Consider the following 13,384-nt stretch of genomic DNA (forward strand, 5'->3'; position numbering starts at 1 on the left):
CCTCAGTTGTTTTGCATATTCAGTGGCTAGATTTGCTTAAATATCGTATACTTTTTGTTGTGAAGGGTACAGTTAAAATTTACTTTTCCTGAACCTATGATATGATATTTACCATGTTTGGCATGAATGCATTATTTAACATTGACATGAAGTTTAACCATGTCATATATTATTAAGTAATGAACATCGTTGTCTACGAGAGGAAACAATATGGGAAACAATCAATATCCTCTTAAACCTAATTTAGTCAAAGAGATGTAAGGTAATGGTTTGTCTTCTTAGACAATATCCTCCAGTGACTATTTTAGACAAGGAGATGTAACGCTTGTAGATTGTCTTATTAGGCATTATCCTCCTATGACTATGGATAAATAGCCAAAGTGATGTACAAGTCCGTGAATTGTCTCCCTATGACAGTTGGAATGTTGAATGATGAAAAGAAGGATGATAATGATATTATCTCGGGTAAAACCTTTTTCATCTAATTCTTCTATTCTTTAAGATTCATGAGAATCTTTTGTGGATTTCCTTTCATATAGATAACATGAACATAATATGACTATGTTTAATATGATCCAGAATCATAGACTTGAGTAAAGTATATTCTTATCATAAGAGTGCATTTTATTGTTGTTGTTTCTTTTAGTGTTTGTAGCGGTATAATGTGTTTTGCATGTAAGTTTGATTAAGTTGAGTAACTATTGAACTATGGGGGGTGGTGACCCATATGCATAACACTGTTTTACCATAGTTCATCTCACAAGATAATTGGAAAGACACTGAACTACAAAGTATAGAAAGGTCTTGGGCCTATCCAAAAATGCTTCAAAATGTGGGGGGTGTCTTGCCAAGGCTATTGTGAATGAATCTAAAAGAAGTCTTTTTGAGACCTAGAATTATCTAGTAGATGTTCATTGGTGAAACTCATAATAGTGATGTTTGTTTTCAGTTGTCATGAGTGATAACAATTTTGTAGATACCACACTATTATTGAATGTCTTATATGCTAATTTTATTTGAGGTTGTTCTTTCTGAGAAATTGGCATAGAGTGGTTGAATGTTCATAATGAACTACATAAGATAATCCCATTATTTCTGCACAATAAATTTGGAAGACTATCAATGAGTATTTCCACCATTCACGGTGATGATGTTTATATGTTTCTTGAGGAAGATTCATTAACATATAAGGAAGTTGTCTGTCGATGAGAAGTGTCCTTTTTGAAGGATACAACTCCTCTAAACTGGACTCTTGATTTATTGGGGGATCTATAGGTTGAATTGGATCTTCAAGAGAAAACTAAAACGTAATAGTTGTATTGCAAAATACAATGCTAATAATAATAGCCAAGGGGTTTCAATCAGAGACAAGATTTATACTATTTTGAAACCTTGCTCATATAACTAGAATTTCTTCTACATAATTCTAAAGACTCTAGTTGAGTAGTTGTGCAGAACTACAATACCAAGTAGTACCAGGTGATGAGCTGAAGGTATACAATTTATTTAAATCTTTGTATGAGTTGATTCAAGCGCCTATAAATGGCATGAGCAATTCAACAACATATTAGTGTCATATGGATGTCAAAGTACCGTTGTTGATAAAAAAATGTATACTTTCTTTAGAGCAAAGCAAGACATATGTGTTAATCTCTCTTTGTTTAGATGATTTAATATCATGAGTGCTAGCATTGAGAATGTGTATGAGACAGAGAGAAATTCTATTTGAAACACATCATAAAACCGTCATTGAAAATGATAGTTTATTATGTTGTTAAACTCATTTTCAGTGCTTGACTATATTAGGTTGTCAAGATGTTGACGTTTGAATATGGTTGGAGAACCATGTACCTTAAACCAAACCGGCCGGATGGTATAGGGGAATTTAGGGCACTCTGAGAATTGAATGACCGGGTGAATATAGGAATTAAAACTCATGTTGGTCTCATTATATTGTTATAGCACTTAGTAGAAATATTTTTCATTGAAAAGTATGGGTATTATGATAGTAAGCATGTGTTAACACCTTTTGTGGCAAATATCCATCTTATAAAAAATAATCTCCTTGTGTTTTCTCATACTAAATATGTCAATATCAATGGTAGCCAATTTTACTTGATGGATAATGTATGTGAGACATGACATTGCCTACATTAATGACATACTGAGCTGATAACCCATTGTGTCCTTATAAGGAACTTTGATGTATATTGTCAGATTATCCAAGTACTATAGCAGAGCCATTGATTATGGACTGATATTTAATAGATTTCCATCATTGTTAGAAGGGTAATATATTATAAACTGGATCCAGTAATGTTTATGTGTTTACCTTTGGTGAAAATTGAGTGTCTTGGATATCATCCAAGCTAATCGCCTTAGAAAAGGCATGTGATGATGTTGAGTGGGTTAGCAACCTCTTGGCAAATCTTCCCATTGGCTCTAAACAACCTCCTGATATGTATATGCTTTGCAACTGTCTCATTACAATAGCTAAGACATGTTATCTTATGTGCAATGGGAAAATAATACATGTAAGTTGAGATATAACTTAATCAAGCAGCTGCTAGAGATTATGTTAGGTTGGACTTAGTTTGGCCACATGTCTAACCGCACCACTTCTTTTGAGGCAAGTGGTTATACATCGAGGGGGATGGGACTTTTGCTTTAGATAGAGGGCGACACTGACGGCAACCCTACCTATGTGATTGGAGATCCCATGAATTAGGTTCAAAGGGAAAAACAAGTCACCTAAATTAAAGCTCTGGTATGCTATTGTCTTTCTTTGAGACGTCCCACCCTATGACTAGATAGCATTTTTTGTATACTTTGTATAACTTGAATTGCAATGAGAAAGGATGAGTTATTTTACTCTTATTGGAATCCATAGTCCATTTTTTTATAATGAGATAGTATATTTTAACTGCAATGTACACTTGATAGATATCCACCTACGTGAATGTAGAATTGATTCGGTTTTATGAGTATTGGTGTAAGTACTCTAGAAGCGTTCATGGAACACGAGGCGTATGAGGGCCAAAAACGCATAACACCTTGAAACAGGACATATAATGAAAGAGCAATGTGGGTGCATGTCCTCTATTTTACTACAAGGGAATGTTGGTTCAAAGATTTTTTAATCCACCACTTTCACGTATTATAAGATATGTTACCCTATGATTGGTTCAAGCCCGTAAAGCACCAGTATCTTATGCATTGTTTTTTAGATTCTCTCTGGCATTTCGTTAACTCATTTCTTTTGTAATATCCTATTCCAAAATAGTGGGGGAATATTAGTATTTTGAAATAGTGGGGGATTGTTGGAATCTCTTGTGTATTTCTAAATACTAGTGTGTGTGTGTGTGCAAAGTGGAGGAGATGAACAAATTGTGTTCTCTCCACTTTAGTGCATAGTAGATAGTCCCACATTGGTTATCCACCACATCGGGTAGGGTTCGGGCCTAGGCTTGGGCTTACTGTTGTGGGTAGTGGTTTGACCAATAGCCTAAACTTGTTTTGCCTTTTTCTTGAAAGCGACAAGTTTACGTGTTCTATTAGGAGTTGGTCTCTCTTCCTCCTAACCTCTATAAATAGGATTTGTGAGTCCATAGAGAAACAGACTTGATCGAAACTCAACTCGGAGAAAGCGAAACTCAAATCGAGTTCTTTTCTTTCTTCTCTTCTTGTCGGCCTTGAGAGAGAGTTATATTCTTTGTTCTAGAGGGTAGTGCATTTATAGTGCAAAATCGGGTTCTTTGTTAACCATTGAATCTGTGAAGAAGGCGCCACTGGTTGCCTTTTCTCGCACCATTGGAAGGGGCGAAATCTTTCCTTAAGGACAGCCTAATCCGCACCTTGGTTATTTTCAGTTACTACTGTCCTTGTCTCTTCATTACTACTGCTGTCTACTGTTCCTGTGTTCATACAACTATATTCTAACAGTTGGTGTAGGGATGCTGGTCGAGGTATATGGATAAACAACAAAATCAAAGTGCTTTAGAATTTCTTTCTGAATGGGTGATCACTGAAAGTCATCACCTAAATATAAATTAATTGGTGACATGTGTGGTATGACTGTAAGTCATCACCTAAATATAAATTAATTGGTGACATGTGTGGTATGAGTGTATGACACTATTCCCTTTCTTAAACTCAGTTTTAGTCTGGTATCAAGTGCATTGCCTTGAATTAGATAATTTTAATTTTATCTAATTAAATTAGAGGGACACAATTCTCTTACTATATGCTAATTAATATCCGATCTTTAGTTGCATAGTTTATTTGGGCCGTTTCAGTAAGTACAGATATATATTCCAAAAGTAATCTTTTGTCCCGCAATCGCTTGCTAAGATGTTTAGAATATGTTTGTGTACCTCTGTTCGACTGTTCTTGTTACCCACTCAGACCTTTATATTCTAATTTTTAAAGTTAAAGACAGATCTCATGATTTGTCTTAAGATGAGGATGGTATATTGACTTCATTCGCCCAATATCAAGTTTCAACCCCCCAAATTGTAGTTTATATCTTACAAATTCTTCTTTTTAATTTATTTGAGTTAGTGAATTCCTACGAGTACTACTCTAATCAGTTTGTATTGATGTTTATGTGGTGAAACTCGATCAGCCGAACGTTTCTTTTGTAAATTCCTTAAGATATGTACATGTATGCTGTCTTTGTGATAAAAACTGGTCCTTATTTGGTGCTACTCAAATTGATGCATACTTTCACATTCATCAAGATTGTGTTGATTTTGATGTTCTTTGCCCTTCTTGTTTCAACCTCGAACATTCTGTGGAAGAAATCTGGTTGGATTTTCTAGGGTTAAGCCTATACAAAAGTTCACAAAGTACACAGTTGAGCTCTGTATTGCTTTGGAGAGGTTAAGACAATTACAAGGTGGCTTTGCAATTCCTGCCAGAATTTGGATTGCCATTAGTGAATCTGATGCTATAATTACTCTTCTATGTTTCTGTGGTAGGCACCCTTGAGTTGCAAGTATAGACTGCAATTTGCTGAACGATCTTGGCGTTTTCGTGGTTGGCTCAAGACAATCGAGGGGGCCCTAGGCAAAGTAAATCATGGACCCCAAAACTATCAAATGTCAATGGATCGATGAATTTTTTTGGTCGAGACGCCAAATGCCAATGGATGTGAGGAAATTTTTTGGTGAGAAGCGACTGAAAACGTTGGAGAAGGTGGAGGGAAACAAATGGTTATCTACCATATATTTATTTTCATAGATTAAATGTATCGTTATCTAACCCTTAAATATAGAAAAACGATTGCAATTGGGTCCAACTTCCAAAAAATTATATTGGATTTTCCTATTATTTTGCAGGGGTTGAGGCCTTATAAAAGGCACCCTTGAGTTGCAAGTATAGACTGCAATTTCTGGAACAGTACTGACGTAGTCATTGGGATCCTGTAAATGCCAATGGTACTTCTGCTGCTGAATTTTTAATTCGTCCTATGCCATTAGTCCTATGCCAGTAATTTTCAGTATTTGATTTGAATTACAAAGTAATTGCAGCTGATCTCCAAAATTTTCAATGAAACAATTTCTTCAATTCTATTAAAAAGCAACAAATTAGTTTAGGCTTCAAAGAGAAGAAAATATATTTATTGGGTTTTGGCGAGTTGGTTTTTACTGATTTTAATGGAGTCAACATCTGAAGAGAAGAATGGACTGTCATTTTAGAGTTTTCTAAGTTTTCATTGTGAGTTTGGATCAGATATCAGTTAGGTTGGAGATTGGTAGGGTCGGTTTTGGAGCGGTTAAATCATGGGTATCGGTTGGGTTCTGTCAGTATTGTACATAAACCAACAGGTCGGTTCGATGGTCGGATTTTATCTCCAAACCGAACCGTGCACACCCCTAGTTTTTGTGGCTATTTTTTTTTACCAAGGGCCACGTACGTATAAAGGTCCGCCTAGGACCCCACAATCTCAGGGCCTGCCCAGTTTTCCCCAACAGTTATTTGTGCCCTTACCCGGTTGACCTTTACTTTGTCATCAAGCCTATGATCGTAAGCTATGTCCTCCTTCACGATGTCAAATGAAACTATAAAACTGGAGATACAATAATTTTGTGATGCATATTAGTTCATATAATCCATGCATCACCAGCATAGCTAGTTACGTACTCTGAAGTCTGAAAGTACTGAAACTAAAGTAGTTTAGACTTTAGAGATAATTTCCATCTTGACTTAACAATTTGAATTGATAAGAAATGTGCATGGAATCAAATCATATGAAAAACAAATAAATAAAAACAGAAAGACTAGTTGAATTTGAATTTATCGAAGGGAAATTAAAAGGACCATTTGAATTGACTCAGGCAAAAGTGGATGCGTGTAATGTTGTATTTTAGCCATACCATGGAGAACAAAATAACAATGCCTCGTCAAGCCCTACGTAGGTTTCATACGTACTGATTCACACTCTTCAAATTTCTCCAAACCCACACTAACGGTGTAATTCTTTCATAAGCAGTGCTGATTGAACGAAAAAGTGAAACAGAAGAGAAGCCGGTAGAGAGGGCTGGAAGATAACATGCTAACTATGTTTACACAAATAATTAATTACTGAATTATAGATAAGGGACTCTTAATAATATTTATATCTTAACACACCAAAGACTCTTACAGACTTGCAACACCAGACACTAAGTGCGACTAGAAAGGATATTCAGCTACAATTTGGTGGTTTCTAGGGATAGGCGGTGCACCGAATGGACCACAGCTGATCATTGGGTTGGACATAGGGAGTTCAATTAATAAGTCAGCCGTGACTCACATAATAATTAAAAAAATCGAGGCTGGATGCAAATACATCAAGCCCGACCAAAAAACAATTAACATGAAATTGAAAATTGAATGCAAATGTATTGAACTAACCACAAATAATAATTAATGAGAAATCGAAAACTGGATGTAACTGCATTAAACTAACCTCAGAAAATAAATAACGGGAATCGAAAATTAGATGCAACTGCATTCAACTAACCTCAAAATATAAATAAGCGGAAAACAGAGAAAACCTGGATCGCGGATGTATTGAACTAATCTTAAAGAGTAATTAACGGAAGATTGGAACCTGGATGCAAATGCATTAAACTAGTCTCAAAGACTAATTAACGAAACATTGAAAATTGGATGCAACTGTACTGAATTAACCTTAATGAATAACTAACGGAAAACTATAAAGTGGATGCAATTGCACTGAACTAACCTCAAATAATAATTAACTGGAAATCGGAAACTTGATGCAACTGCATTGAACTAACCTCAAAGAATAATTAATGAGAATATATGAGCCCAATTCCTACCCCTTAATCTCCAATGTCTCCCCCCTCTCCTCCTCTCCCGCCCCCTCTCTCTTTTCCCTCCTCTCTCTCCTTTAGGTCAAAGTCCCTGGGCCTTTTTCTTTGGGCCCATCTCTATGGCCTCATACCATATGAGGCCCACTCATAACTTTGGGCCCATTTATTGGGCCCAATATCATTCGAGGCCCACTTGTCTCTTTGGGCCTATCTCTTGGGCCCAAGACCCTCCGATGCTCACCTATCTCTCTATCGCTTCTCTTATCTGTGATGTTCATGGTCATGAATATGGCTCACACAGATGCCCCCTCTCGGGTCCGTTGATTAAGACGGCGGACCCGAGAAGACCTTGACCTGTAGCGCTCCAAAACTCAAACAAATATTCCTAAGACGTGACCTTTCTGGAAAAATTTCAGCAGCGTCTTCTCTATATTTTCCGCATTTCATAAACATAATAATGTCATAACCTGAAAATTTAATAAGGGTACAGCCAAACCACCTATAGAGCCTCATATCTCAGTTGTAAACTCAACTACAAAAGATATACTGATTCATAAAACTGGTTACTTAACCACCTCGACGAATGCCAGGAATGACTAGAAATAACGACGCCCATAGCAACAAACATCTACCTTATAACGTCACTCATTCTATCCTTGCAATTCCCGCATCTGCCTATTTGTAACCAAATGACATACGTAAGGGTCCAATATTAAACATATCCCCCAGATCACACCAAACACGTTCCAACATATGCATGTGGTTGTGAAATAAAACAACAATCCATATCTTGAACATAAAACTCTACGAGGTGGGTATCTACGTAGGGAAGCCACTCGACACCGCTGCTTCCCTTTCGGGGATCAAGCCATAGGTAGTTCTTCCCTCTCATACTACTACACCAGGCTACCAAACTCAAAATATACTAGGTCCCATACGTATTCAACACCACAAATAAAATTTAACAATAGCCATGCACAACCTACCACCCTAGCTACAAAAGCCATAAACAATGAGTTGTAAACTCCTGTACATACCGCACCATTAGAATATGAAACGGGATGATTAATAAACCAAAATAAACAACCCATCCTCTACGCCGACTCCATCTTTTGGGCAACGGCGGCAGGTATAGAGGGTCGTGGTGCTTGCCGATGTTTTTGAGTGAAGGGTCAAGGAGGAGCTGACTGCCCTTGTTAGGATCCATGCTGAGAATGTTGCACTGACTACTCCCTAGATTGCGACGCTTGTTAAGGTCTCGGAGGAAGCACCGGCGTATGCTCGGGACCGCGAATCCGGAACCCCACCTGACACAAAGTGCTGCTGCCTTGGAGATGTTGGTGGCAGCTCATTTTTCCCCCAAGTTGAATTCAGACCTCATCGTCCGCGGTGGACTCACCCCTCCCGCTGTCATGGAGATGTCGAGGGCAGCTTAGTTTGCCCGGGCAACTCAGCTTGCCTTCGAATTGACTGTGGAGATGTTGGAGGCCGCTGAGTTTACCCGGGACACTCAACTTGCCTCCAAGTTGACTATGGAGATATTGGAGGCCGCTGAGTTTGCCCGGGCCACTCAGCTTGCCCCCAAGTTGACCGTGGAGATGTTGGAGGCCGCTGAGTTTGTCCGGGCCACTCAGCTTGCCCCCAAGTTGACCGTGGAGATGTTGGAGGCCGCTGAGTTTGCCCGGGCCACTTTCAGCTTGCCCCCAAGTTGACCGTGGAGATGTTGGAGGCCCCGAGTTTGCGGGCCCACTCGCCTTGCCCCAAATTGACCATGGAGATGTTGGAGGCTGCTGAATTTGCCCGGGCCACTCAGCTTGCCCCCAAGTTGCCTATGGAGATGTTGGAGGCCACTGAGTTTGCACGGGCCACTCAGCTGGCCCCCAAGTTGACCGTGGAGATGTTGGAGGCTGCTGAGTATGCCCGGGCCACTCAGCTTTCCCCCAAGTTGACTGTGGAGATGTTAGAGGCCGCTGAGTTTGCCCAGGCCACTCAGCTAGCCCCCAAGTTGACTATGGAGATGTAATTCAGCTCGTACTCGTCTGATCTTGAAAGCTATGTAACTGCACACTAAACAAAAGGCATAAAATTACCATAGTATATGAAGCTGAGTAACTCTCAAACCATTCTCCCACTTTTTGTCATGAAAGGCAAAGACAAAAATAAGCAAAGTTAGGAACACATCATAAAAATAAATCGAGAAACATCGAGAGGACGCACTGTTTCGTGTTGTTTAAGTGCGGAGGCGAACAAGGCCTGAATGGCTGCAAGCTGACAGGAGACATATGAAAGTAAGATAGTCTGGCTTCGGACCCTCATTTTGCAAATTGTGGAATAACAAGAGTGCCTCCCTACCAAGACCATGAATTCCATACCCAGCTATCATAGAATTCCACGAGATGATATCATAGAGTTCGGACATCATGTCCGCGGAGGGCTCATCCCCCCTCCGCTCTCTAGCTTAGAAGCAGTTCATTTCCATCTCTTCATCTTTCTCTTTTTCTGTAACCTGAAATTTTCATATTAAAGGTTGCACAAATAATACGTGAGTTTTAACGAAGAACATTAATTCAGCACAAGCATTTGCATACAGATATACCGGCGATCATATGCTCCAAACGATGTACCATCTGTCTTACCCTGAGGTGTACAACCATGTTTCTCATTCATAGTCTGTGACCTCCTAGAGCGAATAGGTTCGCGGAATACGACGAGGTCTGGGGACAACCCCAATATGTCCCCCCGTACATCTCTGCCTAAGATGGGGACAAAGCTTGCTTGCCCCTAGTGTAATTCTGGTTGACAGCTGAGTCACTATTCGTTCGTCTATTATATACATGATGGCAAAAGGGGGGAGTTACCTGCCGCGGTGTATGTCTCTCCACCTTTTTCGTAATCATCTTACCATCCGTATTCGGACGCTTGAAGCTGTTGATCTCTATCCCAACCTATTGCTCTTATCCTTTCTCTACCTCGAACTTCCTCGCCGCCTATGTTGTCGAACACTCTTGCTCAAGCTCTGAAATTGATTACAAAGTACTCCGGTTGAAGGTTGACTGTATGATAAGATGCTGGCACTGGGCTCATAGTCGCAGATCTGCGGATGGAACTACTGACCGCGGTTGTATTACATTCTATTTGATAACGCACATAGTATATCCAACTGCCCCAAGCTCTATATTTACATGTGTGTATGCGGATGGCTCCTCCCATCTGCCCTCCTTCATATGTGCAAACTTAGCTAAACCTTGTACTAAGTTCCCCCACTACTTCCCTTTAACGGTACTCTTCATTTGAAAGTTGTTTACAGTTTAATCTCTCTATTGCTTCCCGTCCTTTCACTGTCTCCCAGTATTCCTCCTACTCTTTTCAATTTCAAGCTACTTTCACAAAGAAGGGGTAAAGCAGCACATCTTTGCTCATAATCACCTATGCTGCTTGCTACCCCGCTACAAACATATCAGTTAATGTGACTAATCAGAGTCCGAGTCCATAGAAAAATAAAGTCTTGATTTAACAGTTTGCAACTGGGAAAGACTGGAGTCAGAGCTTTGCCTTTTCACCATTTCCTTTTTGGACTTATTATCATTCAATTTTAGAAGCAAAGAATCTTTGTTAGCTGAAGACTCCATCCTATCCTCCTCCAATCTAAAGTCAGCCCCCTCCAATGCAACCTTAGGCCTCAAAGTTAGAGCATTAGAAGCATTTGTAATTCTTGATTCGCCATTTTCACAGCCACCGCCACCAAGTCTAAGAGAAATCCAGTCCTCACCACGTAAACCATTAGCCACCAAGTTTAAGAGAAATCCAGTCCTCACTACGTAAACCATTAGCCACATCTTGTTGTTCCCTCAATTAGACTGCACTTGTGCAGCACTAGGACGAGAAGAACTACCCCTTTTCATTGAACAACAGATATCACATTAGTATCATTGAACATATCTTTCAAACCTTGAGGAAGTTTATAGCCCGAATAGCCACGACTAGTTCAGTAACGAAGATCAGGTAGCTCGTAAATGAGACACTGGGAGCCGATACAGAGTGTTAAGTATTCATAAGGGTTGTTTTTGCCACCTTTCTTGCCAATTCCAGTTCCTTCCAAAGATAGAAATTTGACCCTCCTGCAAATACTTGCAGAGGCGAACATCTCATTATGCATTCCCCAATAGTCCTGAATAACAATATCACGAACAGCAACGCAAACCAGAAACAAAGCATTGTCACTCTCTTTATCCCTTATCTGACACCGCTGCAAATGCAATGTTTCAAGTGTCGGACAAGACCCTAAATGCTCAATCGGTCTAGGACTAGGATCAACTTTCTTACAAGAAATACGCCTCAAAGTCTTCAAATTCCCACAAAACGACAAAGTAGCAATCCACCCGGCATCCATCCTATGATCAATAAACATAATCTCTTCCAACATATCACAACACTGCCCAATCGCTCTAATCCCATCATAACTCCATTCACAACCACTCAACTCAATCTTCACCAACTGTTTACGCCCATTAGCTAATATAGTCAACCCAATATCTGATATCACCGAACCATAAAACCCGTCCCCACATCCAACCAACTTCAATATCTGCAAAATTCTTACACTCCACAATCCCTTTCAACGCTAAATTCGTACAATCTTGTAACTCCAACGAGAAACTTTCTCCAACAAGAAACTTTCCTTAGTGTAGTTGAGTTCACGAGAAACTTGAACACCAACGATAAGTGGTTGGGTTTTCTTCTTTTTGTTACGGTAGGTTTTTTGGACTTGGGTTATCCATTTTTTGGCAGTGGTTCCATTGTCTGAGAAGATTGTTAAGATCTGATTTGGTGATGGTTCTGATGAATGATTCGTGATCGTCTGTGAAGTATGTTTCTGTTTCGTTTGAGCTTGTTTTCTTCATTCTTTTCACTTCGGTTTCCATGGCTGTGATTTTGTTTAATTAAAAGTTGAGAAAGAAGAAAAAAAGTTTTTGGCAGAGGTGGGATCTGATCAGACGGTGGGGAGAGAGTGAGGAAAGTTGGATGAGAAGGAAGTGGGGTTTTGAGGTGGAAGACAGGTGATGCAGAGAGCTTCCTCCCCTTTGATGCGATAGAAAACACAGAAGAGGTAATCTTCGCTCCCCACAGACGGCGCTATTGTATGAGCCCAATTCCTACCCCTTAACCTCCAATGTCTCCCCCCTCTCCTCCTCTCCCGCCCCCTTTCTCTTCCCTCCTCTCTCTCCTTTAGGTCAAAGTCCCTAGGCCTTTTTCTTTGGGCCCATCTCTATGTCCTCATACCATATGAGGCCCACTCATAACTTTGGGCCCCTCTATTGGGCCCAATATCATTTGAGGCCCACTTGTCTTTTTGGGCCTATCTCTTGGGCCTAAGACCCTCTGATGCTCACCTGTCTCTCTATCGCTCCTCTTACCTGTGACGTTCATGGTCATGAATATGGCTCACATAGAGAAATTGGAAACTAAATGCAATGTACTACATTGAACTAACCTCAAAGAATAATTAATGGAAAATCATAAACTTGATGCAAATGCATTGAACTAATAACCCTAAAACATGTTTGTATTATATGTAGGGAGAATAAATGTCTCGACAAATATAGTTTTACATTTTAAGTAGTGTTTATCATAATTTTTTTTTATTATGATTAAGAATGTCATGCTATTCAAGTAGTTTCAATATTATCTTCGTCACGTACATTAGGCATTCTCACAAAACTTCAATCAAACTTTTATTATTAAACCTAACAACAAAAAGAAATCGATGAGTTTTATCATGGTTTGATGCTTCCTTTTTATAGAGAGTGATGCAAAAAATTTGAATGACTGATTAATATAATTTTCATATCTCATAGCTATGTATAGTTGCTAATATTTTTTACAATAATTTAATATAACGGCACCCGTTCGTAGGACGAGTTCAAAAGCTAGTGTATCGCTAACAACAATAGAGTAATTAGGTTGTGAAAGCCCAAATCCAAAACAAAAATGGTTATGGGCGCCAAAAAGAAAAAACACATCCTCATTTTCCATTTCACTCTTTTCTCTTTCCTCAATGGAGA

General features: G+C 39.3%; 1 pseudogene; it reads right to left on the reverse strand.

Annotated features, from left to right (window-relative positions):
- Nucleotides 1-11,307: 11,307 nt before the first annotated feature.
- LOC147483948 (F-box protein At5g51380 pseudogene) lies at nt 11,308-12,755 on the reverse strand (annotated as a pseudogene).
- Nucleotides 12,756-13,384: the final 629 nt, after the last annotated feature.

This window comes from Coptis chinensis, chromosome 8 (genome assembly GCF_015680905.1).
Source record: "Coptis chinensis isolate HL-2020 chromosome 8, ASM1568090v1, whole genome shotgun sequence".
Taxonomy (NCBI): domain Eukaryota; kingdom Viridiplantae; phylum Streptophyta; class Magnoliopsida; order Ranunculales; family Ranunculaceae; genus Coptis; species Coptis chinensis.